The sequence below is a fragment of the Ranitomeya variabilis genome, chromosome 2 (assembly GCF_051348905.1).
Source record: "Ranitomeya variabilis isolate aRanVar5 chromosome 2, aRanVar5.hap1, whole genome shotgun sequence".
In the NCBI taxonomy this organism is placed as follows: Eukaryota; Metazoa; Chordata; class Amphibia; order Anura; family Dendrobatidae; genus Ranitomeya; species Ranitomeya variabilis.
The window spans coordinates 1,006,364,643-1,006,387,448 of NC_135233.1; positions in this window are offsets into that span (position 1 = coordinate 1,006,364,643).

Here is a 22,806-nt window from a genome sequence, read left to right on the forward strand (position 1 = left end):
CTCTGTTGCTTCCATTATTTTTGGAGACTTATAAAATACCCTTATCAGTAATTTATAACTTTTTCCCCCTCCCCTTATCTCCACCCACAGGGACTCTACATTTTCATTACATTCACCTATATTATCACGCAGGATGGGTTTTAAGGATGATTTTACATATAGACACACCCCTCCCCCTCGCTTATCCGTTTGGTCATTTCTGAACAGACTATAGACCTGCAAGTTAACAGCCCAGTCATGGCTCTCATCCAGCCATGTTTCAGATATCCCCACCATGTCATAACTATGCTCCAACAATTCGTCCATTTTGTTGGCGAGGCTTCTGGCATTAGTATACATGCACTTTATGTATCTCTCTTTACCTCTATTCTTTCTTAAATTATTAATTGTTCTAACCCCACCCCCATGCCACCGCCACCCCCAACTTCCTTATTTGTGCCCAGGTCTCTATCTGCACTATCTTCCCCTCCTATAAAATGAATACCCTCCCCCCCAATCCCTAGTTTAAACACTCCTCCAACCTTCTAGCCATTTTCTCCCCCAGCACAGCTGCACCTTCCCCATTGAGGTGCAGCCCATCCCTAGTGTAGAGCCTGTAGCCAACTGAGAAGTCGGCCCAGTCCTGCAGGAACCCAAACCCCTCCTTCCTACACCAATTCTTGAGCCACATATTAACCTCCCTAATCTCCCGTTGCCTCTCTGGCGTGGCACGTGGTACCGGCAGTATTTCGGAAAATACCACGTTGGAGGTCCTTGCTTTCAGCTTGCAGGCTATTTCCCTGAAATAGTTTTTAAGGATCTTCCACCTACCTCTAACTTTGTCATTTGTGCCAATGTGCACCTTGAGCGCTGCGTCCTCACCAGCCCCTCCCAGTAATCTGTCAACCCGATCAGCGATGTGTCGGACTCGAGCACCAGGTAGGCAGCACACCGTTCGACGATCCCTGTCTTTGTAACAGATTGCCCTATCTGTTCCCCTAATAATTGAGTCCCCCACTAACAGCACCTGTCTGGTCTGCCCTGCTCTCCTATTTCCCTCCTTACTGTAGCAGTCACTCTTCCGGCTTTCACAGGACATGCCTGGCTGCAGCAGTGCTACCCCTGTACTGGCACCCCCCTCATCTGCCAACTTAGCAAACTTATTGGGATGTGCCAGATCAGGACTAGCCTCCCTGGCACTCTTCCCTCTACCCGGCCTTCTGTCACCCAGCTTGCTGCTTCGCTGTCCTGCAGCTCCATCCTACCATCCACCCCCTCATCTATCCCATTGAGCATCTGCTCAGTGAGCAGAAGACTCCTTTCCATATTGTCAATGGATACATTTTTGCTTTTTTCAGGAAGCCTGCAAGTTGTACTTAAGGCTCTCCCTCGTTTGTCAGGGAGTGAGGAACAGCGTGTGGGGATTATAATCTCCCTTCTTTAGGGTGGTCCCCAATCCTGGGCTTTCTCCCTGCCAGCCAGTTCTCCATCTTTAAGGTCGGTGGACGAGTTTTTTGTGGCTTTGGCGTTGGTGTATGGGGATCCTGATGGCATCTCCCTGGCAAAATCCCAACTGTGTACATCAAGCAGGTGGGTCGGCCAACTGAAGAATACTGCTTGGAGTGCAGGAGGTGGGCCACTGACACACAGTGGAACGACCCTGCCCTTATGAGCCATTTTAGGCAGGGTCTGACTCCAAGGTTGCAGGATACTCTTGTACAGTATGCCGCCCCCAGGTCATTGGAGGCCACCATGTCTCTGGCCATCTGATCTGGGTAGATAGATGCTTGAGGGAGAGACATACACCAAATGTGTCCCGGTAGTCCTTGCTACGGAGGGGGACACACCTGTGCAGACAAACCCATGCAGGTGGGAGGAGTTGGTTCCCAAACGGGATTGCCTGCGGTGTTCCATGGTGTGGGACATGTTTTTACTGTGGGCAGACTGGTCATTTAATCGGTGTCTGCCCAGCTCGCGTGAGAATAACTGAACCATCTAAGAAGCCGTGTCCTCCATGTCGTGTGCAGGGAGGCGACCAGGGAGTGCATATTTCCTTCACTTTTACTCAACCCTCACCACAAGCTAACCCTGAGTGTCGGAGTCCCCTTAGGAGGGGTCAGGGGAGGGTGGTGGTTCCCTCTGAGCATTGTGGGGGTATGAATGTAGTGACACAGGGGGACGCCTATGTTGTCAATTCCTCAGAGAATTCACCATCTTGTGGCAAACGTATGCATGGAAACAAACGTTCAGGTAAAGACCTGTGTGTGAATGGGTGTCAACCAAAAACATCAGGTGGAAGTGTGCAACTGGGACCTGGAGTTCCAGGGTGATGGGGCCATATCGGGTGTTGGACATTCTCAGCCCGGGGACTTTTCAGTTGGAGTTACCCCCAGTTATGCATGTACACGACTCATTCCCCAGGTCAGCACTCTGGAGATTTGTGGCGCCTCCGGAACCTACGTTGTTGGCATTTCCATCAGGCTGCGTTTGCCATAAACCTGAGGGACAGGTGATTGCTGAGGCGAACTCTGGTGGACTGAGGCGTCTTCACTGTAGGTTGTTATCTGGTGAGGTCTGGTGTTGAAGGTCCAGAGGTCCCTCATTGAAAGGGGGGTACTGTTACAATCCATGTTTGGATCTGTGGCAGATCTGGCCTCTCAGATTAAAACTTTTTCCTTTCAGGCTATTGGGGGAGTTAATGCAGTTTTTCCCCGGTGGCCGCTGGTGTAATTGCATTGCTGCTGATGTGGGTGGTGACCACTTCCACCTTCCTTTAAAAGGTCACCTGAGGCATCAGCTGACTGTTGGTTATACAGGTCCTTTTGGAGACCAACCTGGCTGGAGAAGGAGCTTGCTGAGTGCAGTGGTGTTGTATTAGTGTAGCGGTGGGACCAGTGCTCTCACCTGCCAGTTCCCTACTTAGGGATAGGAGCAGGGCAAGTGAGGGACTAGGTATTCTGCCCTGCGACGGGTTGAAAGAACCCATATAGGGATGCTAGGAAGAGCAGGGCACATCCTCAGGTGAGTGCAGGGGGTGTCCATTCCCCGTTCCGTACCGACAGGGTCCACCATTGTTAAAGTGTTCCCGGTGTACCCTTGTGTGTTTCGCTGTTTGGTGACCGACCATTCGATTTGTCGGGTCGGGTCACACTAGGACAGTCACTTCGTGACAACGCCCTGGCAACTTCGAGAATAGGTCACAGTTTCGCTGCAGTTCTCAACACTGTTGCTTTTGTGCCGGCATTAGAGTCTCTGCAATTGAGACCTCCTCAACTTTGGCTTCGTGACAGGCCCCCAGGAAAGGAGCTTCCAGCGATTCCTGATCTTGCCATCTTGTTCACATGGTAAACTTGGTGCGGCGTCCTTCGACCGGGCTGGTGTACCTTGTAAATCACCTCACCCACTTTTTCCACCACCTCATATGGGAGTTCCACTTTGCTAGGAACTTGCTCTCCACTGTAGGGATAAGAGAAATCACTAATCGTTTGAATAAAATCATTACTATCCTTGAAGTATGACGGGATCTTCTTGAGGAGTGGTCTCAATAGCCAGTCCATGTACTGGGACAGGGGCTCAGTGAGAGACCCAATCCCAGACACAATGGGGCAGCCAGGTGGGCGGGACATGGAATTGTGTAACTTGGGAATGTAGTACTAATGCACTTTTTTGGGGGGACTCCAGTAGAAGCTTCTCAGCCCTGTTTTGATACAGTGCCTATTTCAACATTTTTCCTAAGTAAAAAACGTAGCTCATTTTTATATTTGTGGAATCATGCGGGAGTTTGGAATATATTATGGTGTCGGAAAGCTGCCTATTTGCCTCAGCCAGATACTGCGTTTTAGGTAGCAACACTGTGTCGCCACCCTTGTCGGCGGCCCTTACATCCGTTTCCGACCAACTAGCAATATCTGCTAAAGTCTGTCTCTCAGATTTAGTCAAATTAGGAGTAGATTTCTGATAAATCAAAGCCTCCATATCCTTTACTACCCACATTTCAAACAGGTCAATCACATTTCCTGGGGAAATAAGAGGCATATATGAAGATTTTACACCTCCTGTAAATGGTTCAAATATTGGGAGGTTGATATCTGGCCTCATGTTCACATCGTCATCAATGTGAATGTCAGTCAAGCTGCTTAGGGACATTGCATCAACTGTTAAGTCAGCAAATGCACAGTTGTCGGCGAGAAAGCCAAGCGGACCCACAGTACATGGGCTCTCCCTGTGTGCTGAAGTACCAGTCTCATATTTAGATATAAAAGACTTTTATGCAAATGAATTTTTCTAATTGCTTTGAATAGGTCAATTTTGAAATCCACCAGATGAAATTCTTTTGGGATACAAAAACCAAGCCCCTTGGACAAAAGACACACACAAGTACTAAGTAACGCGGTCAAAGGAGCGCTGAGAATTATCACAGGGGATTATTCCTTTATTCCACAGTGCATTTCGACGGCTACAACCGTCTTCATCAGGTGACTTACCGCTAATTTAATCTATCCAATCCCTCTGGCCTCATCTTTAGCGCTCCCCAGAGACCGCAAATCTGCTCTTTTCCTTGGACAAAAGAGACACATGTGCAGGACCCAAGATGTGGTCAGTCAAACTTATTACAGTCTTTGGTACAAACTGTCTCTGATTCCACAAAACCGTTTTCCTCTTGTGTTGCGACGAGAATCTTCCTCTTCTTGCCCCCTCGCCTGGTTCTCTGCCTAAAAGGGCTTGGGCAGATGTAGAAGCACTATCATTACAAGTGGCCTCATCTAATAGTCCACCCATGTTAAGGGGATCCTCGCCTAAGCTGGAGTCAGAATCAGTGGTTAAATAGTCTTTTCTATTGGGATTTTTCTTGTAATGTTTTTTATTTATTTTAAGTCAAACCTGTCCAAGCTTATGATTACCATGGCCTGAGGTCGATTTATTCCAATCAAAAATATGTCCAGACTGAAAGTCACCCTTATCCCTTATAAACTTATCCCATTTCCTTTGCTTGATTTCTGCCTGAACGGGAATTAGTTTATTGTCCATCTTTTTTGTTAAACAAAGTCCATTGTTGTTCAGTAAATCATGTTTTCAATTCTTCCTTAGTTTTCATTATGTCTCTGTTAAGTTCCTCTCAATTGGCGGTATTAAATTTCAAAACCATTTGTAAAAGTTCTTGGGAACATTTTAAAAATAATTTTTCCCATTCAATTTTGAATGCTTGGTTATCCATTATAAATTGTGACATCATTATAAACTCTCAGTCCACGAGGGACCCTGCCGCAATCTGCATATGATTTCAGTGAGCTGTTAGTCCAGAATAACTTAATATCTCTTTCTGCAAGGTTCATCAATTTGAACTCCAAAGTTTTTGTACTTAGGTAAAAAATTTCCTGCACCCCTGTTCCCATTCTCCCGCAGAAGATGCTTCAATAAAGTCTGAAAAACTAGCCTGGTGAGTGCCATTCGTTTGTCTATATTTGATATAAAAGCATAGTTAGGTAACGTTCCGAGGTCAGAGTACCAGGAGGATAATGGATCAGAGGTGTAGGGGTTAAACAGGCGGACGGTCAGAATGAAGTCCAAGGTCAGGCAACAGATCAAGCATACAGAACTCAAGGCACAGGAAATACAAACCTCACAAGCTGAATGTACCTCTGGCAGAGATCTGGGAGACACAGCTCAGTTAAGAAGCATGGCAATTACTTGAAAGAATGAACACCTGGAGACAGCCGATGCCTCACAGTCTCAGATTGGATAGTCGAGATGTCAATCAACACACTGACAGCTCAGCACACCTCTGTACCAGATTGGATGGCCAAGCTGTCAAAGTACTGATAACTTCAGCACACCCCTATACCAGACTGGATGGCCGAGCTGTCAGTGACTGTATCCCAGACACAATGAGGGGTAGAACTGTGATAGCTGCAACCACTTTTGTACTAGATGCAACATCTGCGAGAGGGGGTTTGTCGCCAGCATACACCCAGCACTGGACTCACCGAGTTCTAATGGACATAGTTACTCCCAGGCGTGCCAAGATTTCAGTCTTAAATTTGGCAAATTCTTTGGCATCCTGGAGTGCTACGTCATAATACGCCTTTTGAGATTCTCCCGACAAATATGGCGCCAGCTCCTCTGCCCACTGCTCTGGCAGAAGTTTCTCCCATTCAGCCACCCTCTCAAAAACAGTCAGAAAAGCTTCCACATCATCCCCAGGGGCATATTTTGCATGGCTCGTCCTACCGCTTTTCAGACGTACGAGTCATCACCTGGACTTGGGGAAGAGACTGCCGGCTTCCCACAAACCGCCTCTGTAAGGAGTTCCATTTGCCACGTTAGTGCCTCCTCTTGCTGCTGCTGTGGTTGGAGCTGTTGTGCTAACAGTTTATTCCTTCCTGTTGCGCCATTTGCTGCTGTTTTGTTCATAAACTAGTTTATTTATTAATTGTGAACAGCATATAGTTACATTTCTAAATATAACGAAAGAGGTAGTTTTCATTATAGTGGTACAGGCCATAGTGATACTGTAAAAAATGTCAAGACAATATGTTAACATCAAATCACACATCAGAATACCCTTTTTTAAGAAAAGTGTGACATATTAACAAATTGTTAATTCTTCTTGCAATCAAATTGGGCTTTGTCAAGCCTGACAAAGTAAAGAAAATAGTTTTTAGTAGAAAATTATAACAAAATAGAAAAGTCAAGAAGAGATCCTAAGGGGAGAGGAAGAGATGAGCAAGGATTATGAGTCCACCCAGATTCAGGTATGTACAAGTACAATATACGAAACAAGGATTGAGGAGTACTTCGGGGAAACTCTGAGTAAAATCCATTCTTGCCAAGTATGGAAAGGTTGTCTGAGCTAATTTTATTATGAACAGAGAGTCTTTCCACACTACACAATAAACCCATTTCAAGAGACCATTCTTGGATAGATGGAGCGATTCTAGAATGCTAGTGACTGGGAATGACTGTTGTAGTGGCGGATAAACAGTGCCATTGCCAGGCCATGCCCCCCATTTGCTGCTGTTGACTAGCCAGCTGTTGCTGCTGTTGAACCTGGACCAGATGTTTCACAAGCTCCTCCATGCTGCCAGACATCTTGTGCTGGATGGCAGCTTTTATTCAGGACATGCAGTTTGTCCACAGCCACTATACATTTTCCTGGATCGTTGCCCGCATTCGAAACACGTGTGAGGAGTTGACTCACTCAGCTTCTTGCAAAGGTAAACACAGGAATGCTTCTTAGGTAAGTCACCTGCTGGTTTATTATAAGACAGCATGAACCGTAGCAGTGTTCAGTAAAGTAAACATGGCCTTTCTGGCATAACGGAAAAACAAAAGATAGCATATAGTAAAGCTCTTATCTCTAAGGGGTTTGCACGCTCAGACCACCATGTGTCTTTAGCTCCTCCTGCAGCCACCATCTGGAGACTCTCTTCTTCAAAACACAACACCAAGAGAAAAAAAACAGTGGCTGTACATTTAACACTCCATCCACACCCTTGAGGTGGAGATATGGTGAGTAGGTGTCCCGCCCATCTCTGACCTACTCACGTACACACCCATCCCTTATCATGGCTGCTTAACTCCTTCAGCACATAATATACTAGAGAGAAACTTATGGTTTCTAGATCACGGAAGAAAGCAATCTCTGTGATACATATCTCCCCTCACATACAGTGCCAGTGATCTTGTCACAAGTGTTTAACCCCTTTCTGCCATCCGGGGTACTATCCAGTCCATGTGCCCTGGATCTGTATGCCCATGGACGGGATAGTACATCATGTGCAATCAGCCGCACTCATGGGGGAGTGTGGCTGTTCACGGCCGGGCGTCAGCTGATTCTCACACCCGGTTTATAAGTCGGGTCGTTAAGGACGCGGCGATACCAAATATGTGTACTTTTATTGTTTAGATTTTTTTTCATTCAAATATGTATTTAGTGATCAAATAAATATTGATTTTTTATATATATATATATATATATATATATATATATTATTTTTTTTTTTACAATTATTTAAAAAAAAAATTATTTCATTCTAAGTTTTACACTTTTGTGCAGTCTGGTCGTTTCTATAGCATGCAGATCTGCATGCTATAGAAGCTGTCAGTGCTGCAACTTCTATTACACTGACCTGAGAGACTTCCTGGTCATCACTGCACATGACAGGAAGTCTCTCAGGTCTCCATGGCAGCGATCGGGACCCCACGGTCTCCGGCTCCAGAACACTGTGATCATGTTTGATCACAGTGTCAGGGTTGGGGTTTGGACTAGGGTTAGGGTTTAGATTAGGGTTAGTATTAGGGTTAGGGGTTTGTTGGCTTTAGGATTGGAGTTAGAATTGGGGGGTTTCCACTGTTTAGGCACATCATGGGCTCTCCAAACGTGACATGGCGTCTGATCTCAATTCCAGCAAATTCTGCGTTGAAAAAGTCAAACGGTGATCCTTCCCTTTTGAGCTCTGCCATGCGCCCAAACAGTGGTTTACCCCCACATATGGGGTATCAGAGTGCTCAGGACAAATTGCACAACAACTTTTGGGGTCCAATATCTCCTGTTACCCTTGGGAAAATAAAAAATAGGGGGCAAAAAGATCATTTTTGTGGAAAAAATATGATTTTTTATTTTCACGGCTCTACGTTATAAGCTTCTGTGAAGCACTTGGGGGTTCAAAGTGCTCACATCACATCTAGATAAGTTCCTTAGCAGGTCTAGTTTCCAAAATGGTGTCATTTGTTGGGGGTTTCCACTGTTTAGGCATATCAGGGGCTCTCCAAACGCGACATAGCGTCCGATCTCAATTCCAGCCAATTTACATTGAAAAGTCAAACGTCGCTCCTTCCCTTCCGAACTCTGCCATGCGCCCAAACAGTGGTTTACCTGCATATATGGGGTATCAGCGTACTCATGATAAAAATTGTACAACAACTTTTGGGGCCCAATTTCTGCCCTTTGACAAAGAACCTCGCTCGTGTTCGCTTGTGTTCGAAACGCATAGCTGCACATATGGGTGCCATGTCACTATTTTAAACGAATTTGGAATGAACACAAGCTTTTTTATCAGCTGGACTCATCCTGCCTTTTTTTTTTCATTCAACACTCAAGTGGTACGCTTGGAGTCTGTGCTGTTACACACCGAGGTGGTAAGCTGGCTATTTCTTTCTCTGCTAAATCAAGAGACCTCTGCTCCTCTTATTCCACCTTAACATAACACACAGTAAAGTCCTCAGTGGTGGCACCCCAATTACCCTTGTTTTTCCCCACATCACAACTCTCTAACCGCCCAACTGACTGTTGGGAACCACAGATGGCTGAGTCTGCATATCTCTTCACACATTGTATGCCATGGGCATAGGAAGTGTACTCTAAAGATTCACAGAGTCAAGGAGGAAATTATCTGCACCGATAGCCAAATTTTTTCTAAGTTTGATCCATGGCTGGACGAAGTAGGGTGCCAGTATAATCCAAACCCTCTTCAACAGATGTTAACCCCATTGGGTGAAGGTGATCCACACGTGACGAGACTCAGATACTTGAGTTGCCTGCAGACTGTACTGCGCTGTCAAGGTAGGAAGAGGAGGAGGGTGACTCTCAGGGCGAGGAGTGGGAGAACAGAGGATGACTGTGAGGTAGTAGATCATACTTGGTGTAAACCCAGAGTCATGCAGCTGAGAATCTTAGGAGAGGAGGAGGAAAATGAGGAGGTTACATAGACACAGAGTTATGCAACCACAACAATCAATGCATCCTGAACCCCAACTCTGGCAGTAAACAGCAGCGTTCGCAGTTCTGCAGTTGCCTATCTTGGGTCTTCAGGCCGACAAAAATCTAAAAAATCACGTAATCTGTCAACTTTTTTAAAAACAATCTATTAGAGTAAAAAAATGAAATAATTTCAGTACTAAATGCATGAACTGGCACATGCACAATTAACATGCGTTAATCTGAGAATGTCATTGTGCTAATACGCAGACTAGCGAGCCTCGCCAACCAACATCCACCATATCAGACACATCTTCTGATTCTTCCTCCTTCCTCACCATGTTAAGTGTTGTCACACAGGTCTCCGACCGAAGAACCTCCACTTGTTTACCCCCTACAGTTGGGGTGACTGAGAGCCTGTCAGCTGATACAGAATTGGACACACCTGCTGTTTTTGACATACCAAGCACACCCCATATTTCTTAACCCACCGTATCATCTCCGCCTACACCTCTCTCGCAGTCCAGCAGCTTGTGGTGTTCACCCTACTCCACCCTGTGTCGGCATAGCAGCAAACCCTTGTTTGTGCAGTTGTGCTCATATGAAAGATTCTTTCCTCTTACACATGGCAAAGCTAACAGCTTGAACTTCACCACCTTCAATCTACTAATAATAGTAACCTTTATTTATATATCGCAAACACATTCCAGTTCATATAAAACAGTCAAAAGTTACCAAGTTTAAGATAAGTTCACAGAAAGGAAAAAATATCTTTGGGGACAATTATCCTTAACAAATTCACAGAAAAAATCCCCTGTGTTGGTTGGATAAAATACCTTTTATTTCTTATTATATTAAAATCCAAAAATTGGTGCACTAACAAAAACCATCACCATAACAGCAACATACCATAGGAAAGACCAGGGTGGTGCCTAACCCTGTACTCCACTACCTGCACCCTACCTGCCTGCGGAGGTTGGCACCCTATATTCCTGCACATCTGGCGCCCCCGCTCCTCGTCTGCTATCCCTCCTACCCCTGTTAGGTCCTGATAGGACAGGATAGGAAATTAATGCCAATCATAACAGATCACCCATCATCAATATTCAAATTATTAGAAATATCGATAAAGTGGCAGGCTTCTATCTGCAACTATCCTGCCCCTGCCTAACTGCGGGGGTTGGCACCCTATTATGATACGACAGTGGCGCCCCCACTCCTCGACTGCTATCCTCTATCCTGTCCCCTATCAGACGGTTGAGGGAAAAATAGTTTTATCATTAATGTGCTGTAGTGCTTTCAAGATGTCACAAAAAACTCCTCAGGATTATAAATGTAAATCCGGATCCCCTTGATAACAACATTCACAGCGCATGTATACCAGACACAAAACAGCTTGATGTTTCCCAATTTCAAATATCAGATCTAGCACATCGCCAGATCACAATGGTGCACCGCTCCAATTTGATGTTGCACACTTTCAAATATCAAATCTAGTATACAGCCAGATCACCCTGGTGCACTAGTACATCTAGTCCATAATCCCTTAGTATACCCGCTGTTTTGAGATACCGAAAAAATCCTTTGGACACAATAGTTTATGTACCTATAGGTATATCCCTTATAAACTCCGTTCACATTATGTACCCATAAGTATATCTCTTAAACACTCGACGTGTTTCCCCTCACAAATTGTATGAGGTTCATCAGGAGCAACAATTTGTTACCAAAGGGTTACTTAGCTCTTATCTTCAATATTGGTGTGTTTTAACCGTTTGCACAGCTCGGCATTCCAGGGCGGGTCCCCTCTTGATATGATGCCTTGAAGAAAGTGCCGAAGTGCATGCGCTTTATACCTTCCATACGGCTCACTATTATCACCTGGTGGCTCGGCGTGCGTATCAACCTGAACATCCGGTTACCTATTTGCGTTCCAAATGTGTCCCGTGGCCCTGATCATATGACCATAGGGCCTGACGTGTATCTGCAGATGTCATGCGCTTGCGCAGATGCCACTGCGTTCCACAAGTGCGTTCCATTTTTTCGCCTGCGTGCTCTTCTCCGTGCCCCATAGTGAGAGAGACATTTGTGCTAATGCGCACGCGTCATCACTACGGCAACCGGAGAGACCTCATGTGCTCTAAGTTCACATCTTACATATAGCTGTTGCGCCTGCGCTGTTCCTTCAATGGAAGCGCCGGACTTATCGATGTACATGCTTCATCATTAGGGCCGCTTGGATACCATATATTGTAAATCTGGTAAGAAATGCATGAAGTTCCCATGTATTCTAACGGCAGCTATAACTTGGTGTCAACATGCATGTACTTTGGTCATTATATCATTATGCAAGCGCATAAAGAGTTCAGATATAGCACACCGTTTATATGCATGATAACGCCTTTTTTTATATTCACTACATATACTATTATTAAAATGCCATCCAGGGTTGGTATAACCATTCATCTCAAAGTACCTCTTGCCATATGGCCATATATTAGTTCCATAAGTATCTTTTGGAAATTGGGTATCTATCCTCCCCATTTCCATTATATAGCTGACACTAACATATAGTCACATCAGCGCATGTCACCATCTCATTCTCATATCAGAAATTACGCCTTCACCAGATGAATACAAATATAATATCCTACAATTAGGAAGGATGAATTTTACACTACATTTAACCCATTCGGGTCGATACTGCAGGCCAACTCTTAACCAATATTTTATCAACAGGGAATAATTCATAAATAACAACCAAAGTTCATCTGTTCATTTAGCCCCTTCGGGGAAACAGTGTCCAGTCGATGGATCCACTTGACCTCCTTCTGTAAAATATTTCTATCCCAATTACCACCTCGGACTGATGGAGCCACCACTTCCACAACCACAGGGTTACTTAGCTCTTATCTTCAATATTGGTGTGTTTTAACCGTTTGTACAACTAATCTCGTGATTCTGGACTGTGATGACTATAGAAATATGTGCCTGAGAATATTAAAGGATGAATCAACATATGGGCTAATAAAAAAAGATCCCACTGATAAATTCAATTCTGAACTTAGCTATATGTTGGATGGGGCCTTGAATTATGGGCTAATATCTAAGAATGAAAGGGATTTTATGTTACAGAAAACACCAACAATACCTGTGTTCTACGCCCTTCCAAAAGTGCACAAAGGGTTGGTACCCTTAAAGGGACGGCCGATAGTTTCGGGTAACGACTCCATCACACAGAATTGTGGCATATATATTGATAAAGTTTTAAGAAATTTCGTGACAGCCCTACCATCTTACGTACGGGATACTGCTGATCTCTTATTGAAAATAGAGGATATCACGGTCGGAGAGGAGGTGTGGCTAGCATCAATTGATGTTGAAGCTTTGTATAGCAGCATCCCCCATGATGCAGGTCTTCGAGCCGTTGATCATTTTTTGAAATCCAGAGGGATCCAGTTTGTGTAGCATAACCAGTTCATAGGCCGTCTTTTACAATTTGTGTTGACCCATAATTATTTTCTTTTTGATGGGAAGTTTTACCACCAGCTCAGGGGCACGGCCATGTGTAGCCCATGTGCCCCTACCTATGCCAATCTGCTCCTGGGCTGGTGGGAGGACACGGTTGTATTTGATGAGGGGAGGTCGTCCTGGTGGTGCCCCCAGATATTATTCTGGGGGTGTTATATCGATGATGTTCTGATTCTGTGGATCGGGGATGCCACCTCCTTCAATACTTTTGTTCAGGATTTAAATAAGAACGATATTGGTCTGAGATTTACAGCTGAGATTGATAAAGAGAAAATCAATTTCCTGGACGTTACAATTAGAAAAGACAGTGAAGGCCGCCTGGGGACTGCAATATATAGGAAACCAACCTCTACAAATAATCTACTAAAACAGAGGGAGCTATGGCTTAAAAAGGTAAACATTTTATTTAATTCAATATGTAAAAACATGCATGAAGATGCTGAGAATAAAAAAGGGGAGAGAACAATCTCTCAGCAGGGACACAGTGTACAATATAAGCGGACCAGCCTATGGAGGATAAGGTGCTAAGGAGGCCTTTATAGAAGTCAGATGCAGCGACAAAGCTTGCAATATACAAAAGGTTTAAGGTGCAAGTGCAGCTTAAAGTGCGATTGAATATGAAGGGTTAATTGCCCTAGGTATAAAGGATCCCCCAGAAAAACAGATATGCGCTCAATAGCGTGGTTACATTACCTCCGTGGGCATGGACCGGTTCCCCGACGCGCGTTTCGCGTGCAGCTTTCTCGAGGGGTGAATTCACATTCACCCCTCGAGAAAGCTGCACGCGAAACGCGCGTCGGGGAACCGGTCCATGCCCACGGAGGTAATGTAACCACGCTATTGAGCGCATATCTGTTTTTCTGGGGGATCCTTTATACCTAGGGCAATTAACCCTTCATATTCAATCGCACTTTAAGCTGCACTTGCACCTTAAACCTTTTGTATATTGCAAGCTTTGTCGCTGCATCTGACTTCTATAAAGGCCTCCTTAGCACCTTATCCTCCATAGGCTGGTCCGCTTATATTGTACACTGTGTCCCTGCTGAGAGATTGTTCTCTCCCCTTTTTTATTCTCAGCATCTTCATGCATGTTTTTACATATTGAATTAAATAAAATGTTTACCTTTTTAAGCCATAGCTCCCTCTGTTTTTTCTGATGTATATGTTTCATACGAGCTAGCTATACCTAGGCATGACAAATCTTCTGAAGTCAATAAATAATCTACTAAGATGGAGCAGTCACCACCCTTATGGAGTCAGGAGGGGGATACCTAAGGGTCAATACATGAGGGCTAGGAGAAATTGCTCCTCAGACTCGTCCTTTTATGTGGAGACTCGGAATCTAAGGGATAGATTCCGGGAAAGGGGTTATCCCAATAACATTCTTCGGGAAACATTTAAGCATGTGGAAAAAATCCCAAGAACTAGCCTCCTACAACCTAAGATCAAGGAACAAACTGACTCTATTGTGAGACTCATTGGTAATTTTGATGACTGCTCCCGGGAAGTAAGGGATATTATTGGGAGGTACTGGGACATCCTGCTGGCAGATACAGACATCAAAGAATTTTTGCCTGTAACACCTATGATTACATACAAGAGGGGGAGGTCCATTAGGGATCAATTTGTGCACAGCACCTTCACCCCCCCCCCCAAAAAGAGTGGCACTTGGCTTGATAAAAGACAGATGGGCACCTTTCGGTGTGGGGGTTGTTCCTTTTGTGGTTTTATATCAACAGGAAACCTCTTCTCTAGTGCGAGTACAGGTCAAATTTTTGAGACCAGACATTTTGCCAATTGCAAGACGAGTGGTTTGGTATATTTATTCAAGTGTACCTGCCCAAAAAACTACATTGGAAAAACTAAAAGGGAATTGAGGAGAAGGATAGGGGATCACCTGGGTGACATTAGACATGCCAGGGATACTCCTATATCTAGGCATGTCCGCGAAGTACACCAGGGCGACCTTGGTTCCTTCTCTTTCTGGGTTGTGGAAGTGGTGGCTCCATCAGTCCGAGGTGGTAATTGGGATAGAAATATTTTACAGAAGGAGGTCAAGTGGATCCATCGACTGGACACTGTTTCCCCGAAGGGGCTAAATGAACAGATGAACTTTGGTTGTTATTTATGAATTATTCCCTGTTGATAAAATATTGGTTAAGAGTTGGCCTGCAGTATCGACCCGAATGGGTTAAATGTAGTGTAAAATTCATCCTTCCTAATTGTAGGATATTATATTTGTATTCATCCGGTGAAGGCGTAATTTCTGATATGAGAATGAGATGGTGACATGCGCTGATGTGACTATATGTTAGTGTCAGCTATATAATGGAAATGGGGAGGATAGATACCCAATTTCCAAAAGATACTTATGGAACTAATATATGGCCATATGGCAAGAGGTACTTTGAGATGAATGGTTATACCAACCCTGGATGGCATTTTAATAATAGTATATGTAGTGAATATAAAAAAAAGGCGTTATCATGCATATAAACAGTGTGCTATGTCTGAACTCTTTATGCGCTTGCATAATGATATAATGACCAAAGTACATGCATGTTGACACCAAGTTATAGCATGTAGTCCGGCGCTTCCATTGAAGGAACAGCGCAGGCGCAACAGCTATATGTAAGATGTGAACTTAGAGCACATGAGGTCTCTCCAGTTGCTGTAGTGATGACGCGTGCGCATTAGCACAAATGTCTCTCTCACTATGGGGCACGGAGAAGAGCACGCAGGCGAAAAAATGGAACGCACTTGTGGAACGCAGTGGCATCTGCGCAAGCGCATGACATCTGCAGATACACGTCAGGCCCTATGGTCATATGATCAGGGCCACGGGACACATTTGGAACGCAAATAAGTAACCGAATGTTCAGGTTGATACGCACGCCGAGCCACCAGGTGATAATAGTGAGCCGTATGGAAGGTATAAAGCGCATGCACTTCGGCACTTTCTTCAAGGCATCATATCAAGAGGGGACCCGCCCTGGAATGCCACTGTCGTATCATAATAGGGTGCCAACCCCCGCAGTTAGGCAGGGGCAGGATAGTTGCAGATAGAAGCCTGCCACTTTATCGATATTTCTAATAATTTGAATATTGATGATGGGTGATCTGTTATGTTTGGCATTAATTTCCTATCCTGTCCTATCAGGACCTAACAGGGGTAGGAGGGATAGCAGACGAGGAGCGGGGGCGCCAGATGCGCAGGAATATAGGGTGCCAACCTCCGCAGGCAGGTAGGGTGCAGGTAGTGGAGTACAGGGTTAGGCACCACCCTGGTCTTTCCTATGGTATGTTGCTGTTATGGTGATGGTTTTTGTTAGTGCACCAATTTTTGGATTTTAATATAATAAGAAATAAAAGGTATGTTATCCAACCAACACAAGTTTAAGATAATCTAATAATTAAAGCAAAAATAATGGCGACCCTTCCCTTCAGAGATTACAATCTACAGTGAGGTGAGGGGGTGACACAAATTACTTGTGCTTATTGGCAATGATGGCGCAACCACCTTGAGGAAATGGGGGTAGATAAAAGCTACATGAGCCTTTTGGGTACGGTTGAGTTTGATGGCAAATTATGTTTAGAGAAGTAGAGAATAAGCTATAAATATATTATTATTATTATTTATTATTATAGCGCCATTTATTCCATGGCGCTTTACATGTGAGGAGGGGTATACATAATAAAAACAGGTACAATAATCTTGAACAATACAAGTCACAACTGGTACAGGAGGAGAGAGAGGACCCTGCCCGCGAGGGCTCACAATCTACAAGGGATGGGTGAGGATACAGTAGGTGAGGATAGAGCTGGTCGTGCAGTGGTTTGGTCGATCGGTGGTTACTGCAGGTTGTAGGCTTGCCGGAAGAGGTGGGTCTTCAGGTTCTTTTTGAAGGTAAAGCGCCACATGTAAAGCGCCATGGAATAAATGGTGCTATAATAATAATAATAATTAGGGAACGTGATAGGCCACCCTAAACAGATGTATTTTTATGGAGCACCTAAAAATGTCTAAGTGGTGGTTATACTCCGAATTTCATGGGGGACAAAGGGTAAGAGGTCAGTCATCTAGGTAGGAGATTGAACTGAGCCAGACAAAGTCCACCGTCTTTGTGTGTCTCAGAGTTTGAAAGTTGTGAGAGGCCACAAGAATTGGCTAGAGGTAGAAGCTGGGATGCAGTTAGGGAGGTGGGGCTGTTAAAGTCTCCTAGGATAAGGGTTGTCAATTCTGAGGACAAGAAGTATGGCAGCAATGCATAAAAGTGGTCAAGGAAGTGGGTGGGTGAGCCTGGGGTCGGTATATGACTGCTACTCTGAGGGAGAGGGGATGGTGTGAACCTCAAAAGAAGAATGGTGTCCATCGGCCTGTATTTATTTATTTGGTTAAAAACAGAATTGTTGTTGACAACGAGGAGTGTAGGTTTATTGTGGAGTTAGCAGTGATTGTACGGCGGGATATACACATAGTCCATGTGTACTAATTTGAATATGGATAAGCCATACGCTCACTATTACTTTTCTATTTTTACTGTGAACAGACGTGGCCTCCTCGGATGATTCGTCGCCCAATCATGTCATTGTCTGACAATATTGGCCAGCTGAGAGCTATTCACTACAAAGATCACAGTGCTTATTCTGCATGACTCATGGCTTGTGGATACAGTCTCCGAAAGCTGATGGCAGTTCCCCAGTACCAGTTGCTCAGTCACCATTACTTCTCTAAGAAGGATGAGCCTGTGCTACAGCAACAAGTAGCAGACAACGTTACCCATTCCCAGAAAAATTCTAAGTCTGCCAGGGTGCATTCCAACAATGACACCTGAACGAGCAAGCGTGGACAGGGGAGTTATATCTCGATGACTGGGCACTGGGTGACTGGTGGCTGTGGGGGCAGTCAGGGAAGGGGCTGCTCCACAAGTCTTGCAATCCCCATGGGGATGGAGAAATAAACTACTACACATCATAAGATGAATAATTAACTAACTAGACAACAGGGATTGGAGAACTAAACTACTAAACAGCTAGGTTTGTAGAACTAAACCACTACACGCCATACAATGGATAACTAAACTAATAAACAACAGGGGTTGGAGAATTAAAGTACTAAACAGCTATGATTGCAGAACAAAACAAAACAAATTAACACCAGAATATGGAGAACTAAACTAATAGACAACAGAGGTTTGAGAACTAAACTACTTGATAACTTGGATTGGAGAACTAAGCTAGTACACACCAGCAGATGGAGAACTAAAGCAGTAGACACCAAGGTGTCACTATACACTAAGTCATGGAATCCTCAGGGCTTGCGGAACAAACCTGTGCTTCTAACAGTTCCTCCAGTGCTTCTGCCTCCTCCACCTCCTCTTGGGACTCCACCTGCACCCTCAACCTCTGCCTTAATTAAACACACATTCCAATACTGCAGAGAATCCCCCCACCTCTGTATTGCTCAGCCAGGGCTCACCGTAATCAGGCTGTGTTTATATTAATATGCCTTGGAGATCACAGTCATACAGATCAACAGTTGTGGACAGCTATCCATGCCGAATTTGAGCAATGGCTGTCTACACTCAACCTGGACCAGGTAAGTGTCATGTCGGACGCTATTCACACTAGGGCATCCGACAGACAGCGGTAATTCCGCATTCGCCCACTATATGCTCAGTGGCGCCTACTAGATTTTATCGGGTACTCGGGTTGGAGGCTGGGTCACGCCCACTGCCTTTAAATAGTTCTGCTGGACTTTGGGCGTCGCCAATTATAGCTTGTGCCTCGTGCCTAGTGATTCCGGTCTGGAGTGGTGGTCTTGGAGTAGAAATATCGTATCTGGTGGTGTATTATCCTTTGTCATATTTCTCCTTCCTATATTTGTATTTGTTTTGCCCTGTGCACGTTATAGTGTTTTCCTGTGTGACTGCGGCGTGGTGCGTTTTTAGTTTTCCCTGTCTGTACTTTCTGTTGAGGTTGGTGTGTGGTCTAATCACTGGGTGGCGGGTGGAGGTTTCAGCTTAGGGCTGAAACAGGAGTCAGGGTCAGACATGGTGGCCCAGACAAGCACACCATTAGTGTAAATTCTGGGAGAGGGACAGACAGGGTTTTCCCTAGTCTGAGGAATATCGCAGGGGCCCGGGTAACCAGCCTTAGTCTACCCAGTACCCCCGTGACATTAATGTCTTTTTGTGCTCCCTTCTAACGCTGCAATATGAAGCTTTATAATTTTCGCGCCATACCTGTATTATGTTCGGTGGGTTTGTTTTTTCCACCAGACTTAACCGCCTCCCATCTGCCGATCATCCCTTCAGTGCGCCGGGCACCGCGTCCTCTGTCTTTAGTCACATACCCGGCACCTGCACTGTGCTTTCCTTTTTCGTGCATGCGTGGATTGTGCTGCCCTTCAACTCACATCACCTGATGTATTCATCTCACGCCTGTGTGTAGTCGAGGCCCGAGATCCCGCCCCACAGTGTGTTCTGATTTATTGCAGCCTTAGTGAAGCACAAGGTGGCTCTTTTACTTAAAATGCCCGGGGGGGACAGGTTCCCTTTAATATTTTACAACCTTATCTCGCCATGTGGTGTGTGACACATCATCAGACACATCCTGTTTCATTTATGAAGGAGTGACTCTGAAAGTCACAAAGCCTATTTTTATAGGGCCATCAGGCAGCTGTTACTATTCTTACAGGGCCAGCAGTCAGCCCTCATTATTCTTAGAGAGCCATCAGCCGCTTATGGTTTGTTGTTCCCATTATTAAACTATACTGTTATGGTGTATGCAGTGAGTGGCAGGCCTGCCCAAAATTTGGACGCACCTCAATATCCCTTTGAAGAGACGCATAGGAGGGCCTCCTGAAAACAATTTTCCCATTATTAGGAAGGAAGTTTGTCTCCCATACTGTTTGCCTATGCAGTGAATGCAAGGGCTGCCAAAAATTTGGAGGCACTCCAATGCCCCTTGGAAGAGAAGTAGAGGAGGGCCTCATGAAAAAATGTTCCCATTATAAGGAAGTGATTCTCCCATAGTGTTTGCCTATGCAGTGAATGCAAGGGCTGTCAAACATTTGGAGTCACTCCAATGCCCCTTGAAGAGAAGTGGAGGAGGGCCTCATAAAAAAATTTCCCATTAGAAAGGAGCAGGTCTCCTAGACTTGTAAGGCCCATGCACTAAGTGTATGGGCTGACAAACATTTACCCCTGGGGGTACACATGAACATATTGTATAGCAATTTTTTTTTACGGGCATAATAAACACCCTTTAAAAAAATTCTGTGGGTGTTGCTCAACCCAACATTGTTCATTTTTATAAGAGTCAGCCTGTCAGCATTTTCAGTTGACAGGCGGATGCGCTTATCAGTTATAATTCCACCAGAGGCACTAAAACCTGCCCTGAAAAAACGCTAGTGGCAGGGCAGGCAAGGACTACTGATGAGCGAATATTTCTCGAGCATGCTTGGGGGTCCTCCGAGTATTTTTTAGTGTTCGAAGTTTTAGTTTTTAGCGCCGCAGCTGAATGATTTACATCTATTAGCCAGCATAAGTACATGTGGGGATTCCCTAGCAACCCCCACATGTATTTATGCTGGCTAACAGATGTAAATCATTCAGCTGCGGTGCTAAAAACTAAAACTCCGAGCACTAAAAAATACTCGGAGGACCACCGAGCATGCTCGAGAAATCTCGAGTAACGAGTATATTCGCTCATCACTAGCAAGGACCTCTAAGGTGTAGAGAGCCAGTTCATGCCACATGTCCAGCTTGGATACCCAATAATTATAAGGCACAGAGGACTCACGGAGGATATTGGTACGGTCAGCAAGATACTCCCTCAGCATCTTCTCAAGCTTTGCACTTCTTGTGAGAGTACTCCACGCCTCAGGGCCTGTGCGATGGGAGGGTCTGAGAAAACTCTCTCAGAACTTTGACAGTGTTCCCCTGCCTCTGCTGGATTGGAATTGTGTCTCTCTCAACTGTATTCCTTGGTTGTCCAATGAACTGTGACCTATGCCGCCAACGTTGTCAGGGAAAGGGAATTTTTTTAATAATGGGAAAGGCAGCGTAACATGAACTCAGCCATGCGTGCCAGACTGCTAACAGGCAAGACTTGCATGCCCTCAACAAGAGGACTGGGGTATGGACAACTGAACGCTGTGCTGGGACAAGGATGTGGATGTGCTTGCTGATGGTGCAAGCTTAGTGTATGCAATGACAGGTGCAGGGTTGGAGGCATCTTCACATGCACCATGGACAGGGTATTGACTTGCACGCAAAACAGCGGAAGAAGCAGTGGTGTCACCTGCAGCCACTGTTCCTGGACCCTGGGGCTTGGCCCACAAAGTCGGGTGCTTTGCTGCCATGTGCCTGATCATGCTGATGGTGGTCAGGCTGGTAGTTTTGCTACCCCTGCTGATGCTGGCCTGGCAGGTGGTGCAAATGGCCTTTTTGGGGTTATAGGCAGAGTCTTTAAAAAACAACTAGACTCGGGAATAACTAACAGTTGTACTGGCAACTTCCGTCGTGTTGGTGTTACGGGGAACAGTTGCCCGCTTTCTGCCTGTGGCCACCAAATGCTACTTCCTGCCTGTTGGGGTGCTACACTTCCCTCCCCCTGTGTGCTGCTGTCCTCACTCTGCATGTCCTCCTGCCAGGTGGGGTCAGTTACTATATTATCCACCACCTCGTCTTCCACTTCCACACCCTGGTCCTCCTCCTGATTTTCTGGCAATTGTGTTTCATCATCGTCCACCTCTTGTGACACTTTCCCACCATCACCTTCATGTGACCGTGGCTGCCCAAACATTTGGGCATCGCTACATGCGATCTCCTCTTGCCCCGCTTAAAGTGGACGGGGCAAGAGGCCCGAATCTGTAAATGGAAAAGTGAACAGCTCTTTGGAGTGTCCAAATGTGGGATCAGTTGTCTTCTGGCACTTGGCATGGTGGGAGGAAGAAGGATCAGGTTGAGGAATATGCAGCCAGACTGATGGCTACTGAAACTTGACCATATGGAAGACAGGGTGGTGGCAAAGTGACTGGAAGCATTATCCGCTATTCAACCAACAACCTTCTGACACTGCTCTGCGTTCAATAGTGGTGTGCTGCGGTCCCCTAGTAATTGGGACAGGAAGGTCGGGCGAGAAGATTTGGGTGTTTGTTATGGCACAATTTCAGCTTGCCCACGGCCTCGGCCTATGCATGCACCATCACCATCACTTCCAGTTACCTGCCTCTTGCCACGTGCCTTGCCCATTTTAAATGGAGGACAATATTTTTCACGTTCACTATAAATAGCTGAATTTGGAGCGAACTTATATGTGATTCATGTGATGGAAAGCCACAGTTTTAAATAGCTGTCCTGTAGGAAACTATTTTTACCAGCAGACTGGTGTCAATAACTTCACTAACACACTGCAACAAAATTTAAATGGAGGAGAACAATGGTAAATCACCTGCGCTAGTGTGTGGGTCTGCAGTTGCACTAGAGGTTGTGCATGAGGGCAATGATAGGCAAATAAAGGGCTTACAGCAGGTGTAATCGTGTACTTACTAGATGCCGACACGGTGGTGTGAGTGCGGATCCTCCTGGTGC